The sequence below is a fragment of the Coturnix japonica genome, unplaced genomic scaffold, assembly GCF_054131305.1.
Source record: "Coturnix japonica strain WE unplaced genomic scaffold, WE-NBRP24 Scf041, whole genome shotgun sequence".
NCBI classification, from domain to species: domain Eukaryota; kingdom Metazoa; phylum Chordata; class Aves; order Galliformes; family Phasianidae; genus Coturnix; species Coturnix japonica.
The window spans coordinates 4,487,327-4,496,769 of NW_028188944.1; positions in this window are offsets into that span (position 1 = coordinate 4,487,327).

The following is a 9,443-nucleotide window of genomic DNA, read 5'->3' on the forward strand; positions in this document are numbered from 1 at the left end:
GGATGGTTTTATTGGTCAGTTTTTGCGACTTTGGTCTTATTTCTTGATCAAAGAATTTCCATTTTTCTCCACTAGAAAACAGACACATTGAAGACTGCTTCAGTGTCCTAAAGGTGTATTGAATCGAGCTAACACAGTATTTTCTGGGTAAACTAAGCACGTGAAAAGTGATCTCGCTTTTTTATTTAAAATTAGACAAATGCTCATGAGCTCTGGGTCTGCTTCCAAGTTGAAGAGAAATAGTTTTATTGATTTTAATGCTCTCGATAAATTAGGAACGTGCTGAGAAAAATGCTCCACTCCCATGAGTTTGGAATTTATTTTCAAACTGAAGGGAATGTTTGCTGTGTTTACTGTGGTATTCAGGCACTGGGTTCCTTTCATCTTTCTCAAGATGCAGCTATATACAACTAGAGGATGCAAAGACAGTGAAGCATTTGTTGCTTTGTTTGTTTTGTTTTTGCATATACTGAAGGTTTTATTTCATCACCCACTTTCATGGAAGAATAATTCAGAATTAGTTCAAAGTAAAGGAGGCCTGAACTCCTTCCTTCCTCTAGCTCAGCAGAAACCAACATTTTTGGAAGATTTGCAGAGGAAGGAGCGCAATGAAAAATGATCCCACTGAGTCTGGAGTCCAACCTGTCATTGATGCAATCCACACAAAAAATCAAAGCCAACCTTCCACAGACATTCTTTGACTGAGATGAGCACCACATGCAGATTGAGGAGCAGACCTCGGTGATTACATTGCTCTGGTTGTGATAAAAGAAGGCAGCACTGGGAGGGATTCCCTCTGCTGGTCCTGGGGGGCCACAGTGATTCTTAGAAGGTCATCCTGCCTCTCTGGTCTGGGCTTGAGAGTGAAGGAGAGCAGTGTTGTGTAGATGAGCAAATCTATCTCATTTACCATTTCATGTTTTGAGAATGAATGAAAACAACTGAAAATCTGTCTCCACAACATTCTCATATAAATTATTTATATCAGGATTGTTTTCAGCCCATAGAGACTGCAAAGCAGTAAAGGTTCATCCGATCCCACAGGGATGGGCTGGCTGCTCTGATGGGGCACTGCCTGGGCTCAGCTCCATGCTCCCCCAGCAGCCCGTGCAGGCAGGCAGCAGCCAGTGCCTGCAGTCCATGCAGCCCCAGCACAGCACAGCCGGCGCACAGAAGGCTCAGCAGGTGCCGTTTCCCCCTCCTCCTCCTCCCAGCTCAGCACCCCGCAGTTGTCTCCACCAACTCTCCCGTGCAGCGTTAATGTGAGGGAAAACTGTGGCATCACCATGGTGCAACTCTGACTTCCCCTCATCCCTGATCAGTTCTCAGACAGGTGTCAAAAGAAACATGATTTCAGGAAAAAAGGGCATTAAGATGTCAGTATAGAGACAAACTCAACTTAGACTGTGAGCACATCTGTATATTCTTGATTATCTTTTTAAGAAAACTAAAAGAAATATTCCTGAGTGCTCCACTGGAAATAGTCAGCAAATAAGATTCAGTGTTCATGGAAGAAACCTCTATTATCTCTGAAACAAGTTAGCATAGCACGGGCAGTCAGCAGCCAGTGCTGCATTTACACACTTAGAATGAGAAAAGGAAAACCTGAAATTTCACACAGCATTGAAAAGAAAACTATTTTTGATATCTTAAGGCAGATGCTGGGTCGTGGTCTGATGTGTTGTGGTTCAGAAATAAAATAGGTCTTTAAAAGGAACAACAGCTCTCTTTTCTCTGGAGGAGAAGTTCAGTGAATCCTTTCAATTTCCAAAGGCGTAGAGGTCAGACTGCCCTGTGCCCTCACTGTGTGCTTTCTGCATGAGGCTGAGATGACTTGTGTGATCTCATAGGCATGGGCTGCTTTAAAGACTGCTTTATGCAGTACATTCTGCCTGGAAAAGCAAACTTACTTTTAGTATTCCTTCACACATGATTTTGCACAGACGGCTTCCCAGGGAGTTGAACTCAGCCTGCACTGTGAATGGTTTGAAAAATGTCTATTATTTAAAAGTTTCATTGTTAGAACTAAACCCGAACTGTTAAGAAGGAGCCTCAGCCACAACCAAGAACAAGTTCAAACTCAACAAAAAGAATTGCTGGCCATCTCTCCCGTTCTTGTCTTTTAAAGCTACAATAACAACAGAAAAACAATAAAACACTTTCCAAGCTTGGGAGGACTTTAGCATCAGTCTTGCTGACAGGAGCACCTTCCTCAATTATATTTTCATCATCAGAGAAACTATGAGCCCACTGTAACTGGATAAAAGCCCTTCAAAATGAGAGCTTCCTTCAGTGTCTCACTCCCAATCAGAGGTGCTTCCACGTGGCAGCCTCCAGACCTCACAGTTTATAACAACACAATGACACTTAATGACATTTCTCATCGCATTTCTGTCTCACATGGGGAGTGCACCACTGGAGGGGATGCACTAGGCCATGTGTGAACTGACTGGAGAAGAACTGGAAATACGTCATCACTGTTTTGTTTAGAAAAGTACTTCTGACAAAAAATCACAGTTTTTTTGTGACTTCATAGAAAGATTTCTTTCAAAAATATGAAGTAAGACCTGCATAAAAACTTGAGGATGTCAGAAATGCTCCAGTGTTACCATGATGACTGGCTTCCCACTTGCCCCCCATTGTAGTTGCACTGCTTGGCACTGGAAGGCACCAGCCTGGAGCTCCGGCTGCAAGGCTCCGCCAAATGCAGGAAACAACAGACACCCAGAGACTGGTGAAGTACAGAAATCTGAATGCTGAATTCAGATTCAGGAAAGAATAGGTCCTGTTTCACTGGGTTACACAGCTTCTGTTGGTTAATAATATTTATTGATATCCTTGTTACCGGAAACAGAGAAGAAGAGCGATTATCTTCTGTGGAGAAACCTACACTAGGGAACCTGCTGTAGCAGGGGATTTGGTCTAGGCGATCTCGTGAGGTTCAAATGACTTCCAACCCTGTTGATCTGGGATCTCCCCTGGCTTCAGGAGGTGACTCTGGCCTTACCTCCCAGAAGTCAATACAGCCATGGCTGGGAGCCTTGTGCTGCAGGCAGCAAGGTATGCAGGTGAAGCACAGCTGGTCTGACAGCTGCCATCACGCTCCTGTCCTACAGGGCTGTCTCCTTACCTACCAGACCACTCTGTGCCTGCAGGGCTGCCTTGGTTCAACACCCACAGGCTCCCAGCCAAGCCTTTCTCTGTTGGCCTTTGAGAAATATTCCTGCCTCGTGCACATGTGATTTTGCAACATGGGGTAGACAGCAGTTGCTCCTGCTGTTTTCTCTACAGCATAAGCTCACCCAAAGGAGCCAGAGCCCATGCAGCTGAAGAGGCTGCTGCACATGTGGGCATCCTAATCATCATTGTTAGAGCCCCTTTGAGCTGCTTGGATCGAGCCATCTGGCCTTTTGCTCAGAGGACGTTCAGACCACCGGTGGCTGAGGGAGCAATCAGCAAAGGGCTGTGTGATGTCAGGTGCTGAGACTTTGACATGACCGGCACTGATCTTCAGCTTTGTTCCCTCTGTGGCATTTCAGCACTAAAATGAGTTTCTGCATATGCTGCAAATTCTTATGTTTCCTCAGGAGCAGTAGTTTTGATTTTCCATTTCTGTCCAAATGATTTTCCAGGGACAGTGTGTTTGGAACATAACCTGTGGGGTGGCACATGAGGAGCACAGCATCCATGGGAAATACCACCCCATTTTATTTTAAAGAAAGGCCCGGGCAGCTCCCACCTGCTTAGTAAAGAGCATCCCCAGGAGCTCTGTCCAGAGATATGCCTCCAAATTGAGGCAATGCCGTGGCTCAGTGGCCATGTGCCCACCCTGGGCAGCTGAGAAGGGTGGAGTCGGGCAGCCCATTTGTGACATCAGCAGGAATGCATTGCATCACAATGCAGGGGATGGGTTTAGGGCCACAGGCAGGCAGCGCTGCTGCATTTTTGACCTGGGCCAATGGTGAGTGCAGCAGCAGGGGAAGGTCGGGCTGGACGAGGGATGTGGTGCAAACACCGGCCCCTGTGGGAGCACCACGGGCAGTGCTTGGAACTGTCCCTGCCAGCGCTGGCCTCGGTCCCTGCTGCCACCCAGCTCCCTCGTACCCACTGCTCCTACCTGAGCACAGGGCCATGCGGCTCCTGGCCCTGCTCCCTCCCAGCCCCACTGAGCCCCTCTCTCCCATCTCTTGCAGATCATGGCTTTGGTGTTTGTTCTCGCATTGTTGGTGCGGGCGCTAAGTGTCAGTGTCAATACTGATGTGCTCATGCTCGAGAACGTGCAGCGGCGCGAGGTTGATCTGCAAAAGCACATGATACCTCCGCAGCACGAGATTGAGCAGAGGAATGAGCAGCAGAGCTGGGTGGACATGTCATCTCTGCTCTTTGCTCTGCTGCAGCACTGGAAGATCTGTTTCAGTATGGGACTGATTCTGTTGCTCTTTTGGAACATGGTGCAGTCCCTAAAAATGAAAAAGCGTGATGAAAGCAGCAGTGAAAATGACAGCTCCAGTGGCAAGGAGGAGGCATCGGGAGTGAAGGAAGAGGAAGAGGAAGAGGTGGAAAAGGAGGAACAGGAGGAACATCAGGAGGAACAGGTGGAACAGCAGGTGCAGGAGGAAGAGGAACAGGTGGAACAGGAGGAACAGCAGGTGCAGGAGGAACAGGTGGAACAGGAGGAACAGCAGGTGCAGGAGGAGCAGGTGGAACAGGGCGGACAGCAGGAGCAGGTAGAACAGCAGGAGCAGGTGGAATTGGTGGAAAAGGAGGAACAGGAAGAAGAGGAGGATGACGAGGAAGAAGACTTCAAAGATTCAGCACTGACAAAATTTCTCACAAGGCGTGCCCTGGAAAAGGTGGAAGGAAGGGCCACCAGGTGCCCTATAGTGGAGGAGCTGATGAACGAGCTCGTGCAGACCTTCAGATTCATCTGGTCCAACAGCTTCTTCCCGGTGCTGCAGCCTGCCATTGGGGTGGGCAGTGCCTTTGAAGGCTGGAGTCCCCAGGAGTGGGACAATGTGTACTGCCTGCTCGTGCCCATAGAGCCTCCCCCCGGGCACACCTTCCTCCTGGAGCTGGGAGATGAAGGGCACGGGCTGGCAAGGAACTCCCGCGTCCGCGTGGAGCTTCAGTGCATGTGCCAAAGGGAGAAGCAGCTGGGGAATGTGCTGTGCTTCCTCCACCACCATGAGGAAGAGCTGAGCCAAAATCAGGACCCCAGCCTGCTACAGACTCTCTGCACTGACTCCTACCTGGATGTGGAGAGAACTGTCACCTGGTTCACCGCACAGGTGGCAGCAATCTGGAAGACCACCCACCACGCGCACGCCTACAGCCTGAAGGTGCTGCCTTCCAGACGCTCCTGCAAGCTCCAGCTGACAGAAGCCTACAGCGGGGAAAAAGTCCTCGTCGAGCTGCTGTTCGGGGTGCAGCAAGAATACTCGGACATCTACCTGACCAGCCAGAACACAGACGCCGGCTTTACGCCCAGCACAACATGGCCACAGAGCTGTGCTGTGGCAGAAAAGAAGTTCTTCCAGCACACGGCCAGGAGTACCGGACAGGACAGCTCCCACCTGCACTGCCTGACGTTGCTTGCCAGCATCTTAGTGGGCATGGGCTTTTCCACCTATGTCATCAAGACTCTTGTCCTCCACACTTTGGCCATCATCCCTTTGAAGAAGTGGCGCAGGAAGTATTTCCTGAATCGGATGGAGAATCTCCTGCGGTACCTGCGCTTCTGCCTGGATGAGAAATGCCTGAACCACTTCTTCCTTGGCAGCAAGTCGGTGCACAGCACGATTGTCCTGCCGCAGTCCTTCCGATCCGCCAAGCCGCTCAACCTCTTCCAGCACCTGGAGGAGGACCCGGACGCCCACTCCATAGCGCTGCATGAGTTCAGGGAGCTGAAAGATCGCTACATCAGACTGCTGCTGTTCGGACGCTGAGAGAGACCTTTGTCCGAACCCTTCTCTTGTTTTGGCTGCAAGCTCACATCCTGTGAGCAATAAGACTCTGAGACCTATTTAGGAGGCCAGAGGTGGCTGTTTCCTTGTGGCAGTCAGTGTCACGTTGGAGAGAGCTTACCAGTGGAAGATCCGGCCTGTGACCAAATGACTCCATCTTGGTATGGGAGATCTGGGGATGGAACCATTGTATCTTGTGAAGGCAAGATGCAAACAGATGCTTCCCTGCTCCCTCTGACGACCATCTCTACTGAAGATCAACATCTGAACTACGAGTCATGCTGGAAACCCAGTGGTGACTAATTCTCTCTTGCTTTCTACAAAGACTCTTTGCTTTTATTTCCTATCTCTTTTCTATCACCCGACTTCCCTTCCCCATTTCCCTAAACAACAACAACTTTTAATAAACTCTTATAAACTATATATCCTGTTGTGTCTCAATCTCGCCGTCGTGTGTACGTATATTGAAAGAATATAGAGGCCACTAAGATGGTCAGGGTGCTGGAGCAGCTCTCCTGTGAGAAATGGTTGAGGGAACTGGGCTTGTTTAGCTTAGAGAAGGCTCTGGGGAGATCTCGTTGTGGCCTTGCAGTACTTGAAGGGAGCGTATACAGAGGAGGAATTGCTGTGTCACGGTGTTATCTAGATCAATCTATGTCTGTGACGGGGAGGGGCAGTAGGCTCCTGTTCCCCCTGGCTCCCAGCGTATAGGAAGGGAAAATAAGAAAGGGGTAGGGAGATGGGAGCTGGACTCAAGGAAACAAACAGAGAAGTGGCAACGATCTAAGGAGGAAAACTTATTATTTTACTAATTACAATCTAATGGAAATTGAGGCTAATAAGCCAAGTAAAATAAAAGGGAAAGAGAGAGAGAGGTTTTCCGAAGACCGAGAAGCCTACTTTGAAACTGAAGGTGCCACGGCTTGGAAGCACACCCAGACTCGCTACCAGGCAGTTTGAGAGAGAGACAGCATCACTTCCGTGATGTGTTTCCCTCTCTGACTGTGAGACCCTCTGGGACATGTACTTGTTCTCTGTGCTCTATATGATGTTATGATGTGGAATACCAATAGAAAAATGTACAAAACCATGACATTGTGAGGGTGGGCAGTGATAGGACAAGGGGGAATGGCTTTAAATTCAGACAGGGAAAGTTTAGGTTGGATCTTAGGAGGAAGTTTTTCACTCAGAGGCTGGTGACGCACTGGAACGGGTTGCCCAAGGAGGCTGTGGATGCCCCATCCCTGCAGGCATTCAAGGCCAGGCTGGATGTGGCTCTGGGCAGCCTGGGCTGCTGGTTGGTGACCCTGCACACAGCAGGGGGTTGGGACTGGATGAGCACTGTGGACCTTTGCAACCCCGGCCATTTCATGATTGTATGATGGGTGACATAAATCGCTGTCTGATTATTGTTGCAATATGCTTCTTTTCATGTGCTCTTAACCAAATACTGCTGGTGTTGCCCTGGGTGTCCTGTTTGGGGTCGTATCCTGGTAGATGCTTTACGAATACAAATGGTGCATAAAGGCCTGTATAGTTCATTAGGACCAGATCTCATGTCCATCGATAGCAGTATTATATAGAAATAATATACCTTTACATATATAAAAATGATAGACCTTTCAGAAGGGTATATAAATGCAGCACAGTGGACAAACATATATTACTCTGTCCACCTGTTTGACAAAAATGTATATATTATTTTATACCCTGAAGCAGGGGTTTTAATATTCCTTCACCAATATTTTGATATAATCATCAATGACTATAACTGCTCTGCTCTGGATCTTCTTGTCATCTTTCTAAATGTCTGCTCCATTTTTTCATCATGTTGGACCAAAAATATAGCGTGGTGATGAACTACACAGGTCTGTTTTGTGCTGTAGATGCTTAGCCCTGGAAGTTTATCAGTAAATAAGAGAGATGAAAAATCCACTTTAGAGAGAGGATTAGGTAAAAAATTCAGCTTCTTGAAAGTAATCTGAGAGGTACTACTGACGTATTCGCCAATTAACCTGACTTATCCCAGGACTTCAACTGTCCCGGGGAGAGAGACACAAACATGGATGCCATCATGTCTTCTCTCAATATATTGCTCTGTCACACACCTTATATGCCATCCTAAATCCCGCGCAGACACGTACACCCGCTACGCAAAACCCGATGCACGCGAGAGAACCTATACACACACCTACCTAAACCCGCAGCCCACTAACTCTTAACCTACAGGCCTAACTCAGCTATTCTAGAACACTCCATCTACTCAGAACTACTGTATGCACTCATAAATCCTCGCAAAGACAACTTAGCACCCCAACGTACTACAGAACTCTGTGATCAGTGGGAGGTTGGCACAGGTTTGCTGTTAAAAATGGCACTTTCTGCCCTTCTGTGTCCATGGGCTCCTGAAGGATTTGTAAATCCTTGTGCTAAAGGTGGATGAGGCTTGCACATCTCCTGCCACCTGATTATTACCTGTGCAGATGGAACATATCTCTGGGTTCTGCCTGCAGGTAGCAAGGACAGAGCAATCCCACATGGACAGGGACTTGCCAAGGTATAGCTGAAAGCAGGTGGTAGATAAGATGAATTGCCTTCCAGCAATTTGCAACCAGAATGAGGAGAAATTTCATATGATAGTGAGCTGCAGTTCCTCCTATCAAACCTGGCCTGGTGCTAAGCCTTCTAACAGCTATTGTCTCGGACCATTTAGAAGAGAGAGTCCCATTCAGCATTTCCTGTCCCTGCTGTTACCTGGAGGCTTTTTGCTGTGCTCTCACTGCTCCTTTCCATGCTGATCTTTGGGATGCTGCATTGCTGTAGCATCACTGAGGAGCAGTTAGAGAATCACAGAATCATCATCATAGACTCATAGGATGGCTGGGGCTGAACAGTACCACAATGATCATCTAATTCCATCGCTGGTGGCACCGCAAAGATGAAAGGAAGAGGCTTTGTGTTATAGGAGCATTGCCATGCAGTGCTGATTGCCTATAGGGTTTCAAGCAAGGAAACACCAAAATAATAGATCAGAGCACCCATGATTTTGTGTTGTGTTCACGACAGTATTTGGCCCCTTATTTGCTATGGTGAGTTTCATTTGCTGGAAACCTTCATCTCTCTTTTAAATGATCATTCTTTGGTTTGAATCAAGCTTTAAATGGGAGTCAGTGAATGCGCTCCTGGATTTCTGTATGTGTTTGCCCGGTGGGATAGGTTGTAGTTAAGTGAAATGCATGGTGTAAGCAAAGAGAAATTGCTGTATGCAAACCATAATTTTTGCGTACTTACTGTTTGGAGTGCTGATGAAAGGGATGTATCACAGCATTTTTATCATGTCGGCTGCTCTCCCTGTCTCACTGCCTGAAGGGTGGCAAAGGGCCCCTTTCATCTGGAGGATTATGAGGCCATCATGGTAAACAGCAACACCTGGTTGGGTTGACATTGTTGGAGCTTTCATCTTTTGTTCGAAGTTTTGAA